Source organism: Octopus sinensis, linkage group LG2, assembly GCF_006345805.1.
Source record: "Octopus sinensis linkage group LG2, ASM634580v1, whole genome shotgun sequence".
NCBI lineage: Eukaryota > Metazoa > Mollusca > Cephalopoda > Octopoda > Octopodidae > Octopus > Octopus sinensis.
The window spans coordinates 148,468,252-148,473,970 of record NC_042998.1 but is presented as its reverse complement, the minus strand read 5'-3'; positions in this window follow the sequence as shown (position 1 = coordinate 148,473,970).

Genomic DNA, 5,719 nt, shown 5'->3' with positions numbered 1-5,719 from the left:
AAAGCCATTCCTGCTAAGTGAGGTCGTCTCCATTAACTTATGCAGGTAATATAGTATTGGAAAGACATGTACACCACAGCATTCCTAGTTCCTAGTTTGTTTGTCTAGTAAAAATGAACTAAAGAAATACTACTAACATTTTCGCGTGTGTGTGTTCGTGCATGTGAGTATATGTGTTTATGTATATATAGAGAGAGTTTAGCAAGGTGTTCTTGTCGAAATATCAAACACACACATACCTACACACATACACACACACACACACACACACACACACACACACAAACACACACACACACACACACACTGAAACATATGCATATGTACAGGCGTAGGCATGGCTGTGTTATTAAGAAACTTACTTCTCAACCACATGGCTTCGCGTTCAGTCCCGCTGCGTGGCACCTTGGGCAAGTGTCTTCAACTATAGCCTCGGGCCGACCAAAACCTTGTAAGCGGATTCAGAAGAAGTCCGTTGTATATAAAGATGTAATATATCTATGAGTGTATGTCTTTATGTCTGTGCCCCACCACCGCTTGACAACCGGTGTTGGTGTATTTACGTCACCGTAGCGATTTTGCAAAAGAGACCGATAGAATAAGTACTAGGCTTTAAAAAATAAGTCCTGGAATCAATTCGTGCGACTAAAACCCTTCAAGGCGGTGCCCCAGTATGGCTGCAGTAAAATAATTAAAGCAAGTAAAAGGTAAAAGGCAGATAGATAGATAGATAGATAGATAGATAGATAGATAGATAGATAGATAGATAGATAGATAGATAGATAGATAGATAGATAGATAGATAGATAGATAGATATGAATGTATGAATGTATGCATGTAAGTAAGTCAAATATATTTGTATTTTTGTCTATCTGTTTAAGACATATCACACAGACATATGACTGTCCCTTTTAGGAGGCTATGTACCCACGAATAGACAGACATTCTCAACTCTATCACACTTTTCTCTCCATTTGTTAAAACAGATATTAGGTCCCTGCTTATGAACTACTACTCCTTTCTGTCCCAAAGATGGATCTATTGTAATCAGAGCTATTGTAGATTTTCAGAAGTAGTCCTTTTTAACAATGCCCCCACAGAGCCCCACAGAAAAACAAGACAGCCATAGAAGTTCACTTGTATCACAGTGCTATTTAAACAAACTATAACGTAAATACAGTCTGTCTTGCAGAAAAATATACATCATAAAAATAAATTGTACACCATTCTGAACTTGAAACAATTTAATATTAACTTGCTTCCCTCTATATGCCCATAATTCTTTCTCTGAAACTGTGCTGATATATATCATACGATGAATGAAACTTAATGAAACTTGAGTGCCACATGCAGACTTTGACCTATTTCTAAAAATTGGATCAAAATGCTTTTTCATTGTTCGATTTCCAAATATATTTTGGAGTATGATGTGCTCTTCTGAAAACTAGCAGTAGCAAAATGAACTCCATCTTGTATTATAACAAGTGATTCTTTTATTTTAATAGCGAATTCGTATGCTAATGCCATGCGACAGATGGTACATTTTGAAAGCATTTCTTTTTTGAGACACAAAATTCTATTCTTGATAGTTTTATTTCCAATTTCAAACTTATTTTGGAAATATACACGTCCTCCTGAAATCTCAACCGATTACGAGTAGATCTAGAAGTAAAGGTCTTATGGAGGTACTTACCCCCATTTACTTCACATGACGTTCACAGATTTCTTGTCTGAAGTTAGGCAACAGATTTCAGGTTGTTTGATTGACACAATTTGCTATAGGTATTCTTGTCAGTGAGGGACGGGCAGCCATAGATTTCAGAGCCTACGGCGAAGGTCTGTCGTAACTCATAGATGAAGTGAAGTGACGCGGAAAGCCGATAACGTCATTTGAGATAAAGGAAGAACTAAGAGTGTGAATACGTGCGTGCAAGCAAGTGTATGTACGAAGGAAAAATCACTAGGTTTCGAACATTGAATTAAGTCATACTTGTTTTCATCCTCTGTTCTTTGCAGATATGTATCAGAATTAGCAACTAAAATAATTGATATGAGCTGAAAAGAACAGAAGATGAACAAGTATGGCATGCTGAAATAAAGATTAATTCAATGGTCCAAACCTAGCGATTTTCCGTGCGTGCACGCAAGTGTATGTACGAAGGGAAAATCGCTGAGTTTGAACCATTGAATTAAGCTTCATCTCAGCATGCCATACTTGTTTTCATCCTCTGTTCTTTGCAAATATGTATCAGAATTAGCAGATACAAGAATTGATATGAGCTGAAAAGTAGCTTCGCTACCGAGAAAGAACTCAAATCAAGGACATAACTGGTAATTTTAAGTTTATGATTTTGCTAAAGACACTCTCAAATAGAATTCTCCATTTAAATTATCCCTATATTTTGTCATCGGTTGACGGTAGTGTCTGGTTCTGAATAAACCTGTATGATCCGGCAAGATCCATCAAAACAAAATAGCCATCTTTGAAAATACAGTGTAAGAGACTGGACGGAAGTTTAGTTGGACGCTGAGGTTCATTATAAGCAGTACGGGTAGCCAGGGTAAATAGCCAGCACCTCTCCTTTTCTTCTGTTCGCTTTGGTCAGAGTGATTCCAGGATGGTAGACAGGTGTTATCACACCTGTCAAATGTATTTTCATATATAAACATATGCACACACATTTGACAAAATATTAGGCGTCATTTCCTCCGTCTTCACGTTCTGAGTTCAAATTCCACCAAAGTTGTATGTGTGCCTGAGTAATATGTGCAGCCGACAAAATAGGTACAATTGGAGCACTGGAGTCGAAGCAATCGACCTATCCCCTCACACAAAATTACTGGCCTTGTGCCAAAATTTGAAGCCATTGTTATTATTGTCGATTGTGATGTAAATGATGATGATGAAACTAACAATAAGGACGACGACGACGCCTCAAGAAATCTTGCTAAAAATTGTTCTTATCAATGTCAAAGAAAAAAGGCGACTCCGTGTTTTGATGCATCTGTGTGTGTGTGTCTAGTGTGTATATGCATGTGTTGTTAGTAGGTGTGTGTATGTGTGTGTGTGTGTGTGTGTATGTGCATGTGCTGTTAGTGTGTGTGTGTGAGTGTATGTGTGCGCGTGCGCGTGTGTGTGAGTGTGTGTCGTGTGGTGTGTGTGTGTGTGTGTGTGTGTAGGCATGAAGAAACATGTGTGCGAGCGCGAACGAGCGAGCGGACCGTAAATGTGTCTGCGCATGAGAATTGCAGCGTTGACACTTGTTTCAAAAACCTACCATAATATGGCGGTGCCAAAATCTGAACCAAATAAACCTTAGCTTTCACATCACACCACACCACACCACACCACACACTCTAACCTTAACTCCAACTCAGTGCTTCATCTTTGCCTCCATTAAAATACAGCAGACGTTTACTGCCAATAAACTTGCCAACCAGGACATAGAGCAACGAAAATTTGCCCACCCACCACGTCCGCCATCATCTCCGCTTATTCCTCTAACAATGGAAGACACAACAATCATACAATGATGCTGACAGATCTAAATCCAACCACAGACAGGCCACATATAGGTGCCCTGTCCTCTTCACCATTCAAACACTCTCATTATTTATTGTTATTGTTGTCGTCGTTGTTGTTGTTGTTTATATAGCTTCATTACCCTACCCCGTTTCCACCCCGCATTCTTCGTCTTTATTACGATTTATAAATAACTACTTGTTCTATATTAGAACTCGTTTCCACGTTATTACTTATCTTACTTCTCCCTCTAATACTCCTACACCCTCACACACACTCTCGCACGCACGCACACACACACGAACACAAACACTTGCATATACATGTATACACATACATACACACGCACATACGCACACGCATACACGTACACACACACACACGCATGTATACATACGTACATGTACACACTTATAGATACACATGCAACGTATATATACAACACTTGCACATCACTCAGGCACACATACAACATACATACACACATGCACACGTCTTCATTTAAATACACACTTATAGACGCACATACAACCATTCAGACACATGCACAAACATACATACATACATTCACAAATACACACGTATAGACACGCACACATAGAACCATCGACACATGCATGCATACATAAATATACGCGCGCACACACACACACACACACACACACACACACACAACAAACAAACAACGTATACATACACAAACGGAATTATTTTTATTTTTAGCCCCTTGTTCGAATGTGCTCTCTCTTTCTCTGAAATTTTGGCATTGGTACCGTAAAGGTCAAATAGAATGTTAAATTAGCGACCCCTGGACGTGTTTTAATGACAACTTCATTATTATTTGATTTGGAAATTTGATATTCGTTATTTCTGTCTATTAACTCGAAAATTGCCAATGTCAGAGAAGTTAAGAGATAGCAATATGTATGTTACTGGTTCGGGTTTTAGCTGAAGTTTTTGGCGGCTGTATAAACATTCTGGTTTGGTCAGTTCCAGAGTCTGTACAGCTGAAACCCCGAAATATACAGCAATGGTTTGAAAATTTAATTTATTTTGCAACATGCAATTGTTTTCAAATTTGATATATATTTCAATTCTTTTCAATGTAAATTAATTTCATCATCATTATTATTATTATTATTATTATATATTTGTTGTGCAAGATTTTTTATGTGAAGTCGTGTGTTGAAACAGATAGCCGAACTTTGTAATGCGTGTATAAACTTTCAACTTTAGTCAGCTGAGATGCTTGGACGCTAAAGCTGAACAAAGGTACAGCAATGGTCGAAAAATTCCATATATTTTACAAAATTCAGCTGTTTTCAAATTTATATTTATATTTGTTATTTGAAATTATTCAAATTTCATATCTAATTTTTTTTAAATGAATCGTATCAAATCTGTTACTTTAAATTTCAAATTTGATATTTTTATTCCCACATTTGTTCGAATTTCTTATTTCAAATATATTTCAAATTTTATCTTTCAAATTTAATATGTCATGTTTTGTGTTGAATAATTCAAAGCGAAGTTTAAAGTCCAGCCAACACGAATTTTACATTAAATTTGACTCCAGCCTCAGTATTGAGTTCCTGAATCAGTTAATGTGCATTTGTTCTCCTTAAATTCAAAATAACCTCATTTTAGCATGTATGTAGATGTATGTAAATTGATATATATGTGTGTGGGCGTGTATATATATATATATATATATATATATATATATATATATATATATATATACTCATTTACTCGTTTCAGTCATTTGACTGCGGCCATGCTGGAGCACCGCCTTTTAGTCGAGCAAATCGACCCCGAGACTTATTCTTTGTAAGCCCAGTACTTATTCTATCGGTCTCTTTTGCCGAACCGCTAAGTGACGGGGACGTAAACACACCAGCATCGGTTGTCAAGCAATGCTAGGGGGACAAACACAGACACACAAACACACACACACACATGCATACATATATATATATACATATATACGACAGGCTTCTTTCAGTTTCCGTCTACCAAATCACTCACAAGGCATTGGTCGGCCCGAGGCTATAGCAGAAGACACTTGCCCAAGGTGCCACGCAGTGGGACTGAACCCGGAACCATGTGGTTGGTAAGCAAGCTACTTGCCACACAGCCACTCATATATATATATATATATATATATATATATGTGTTTGTATCTTTGTATGATT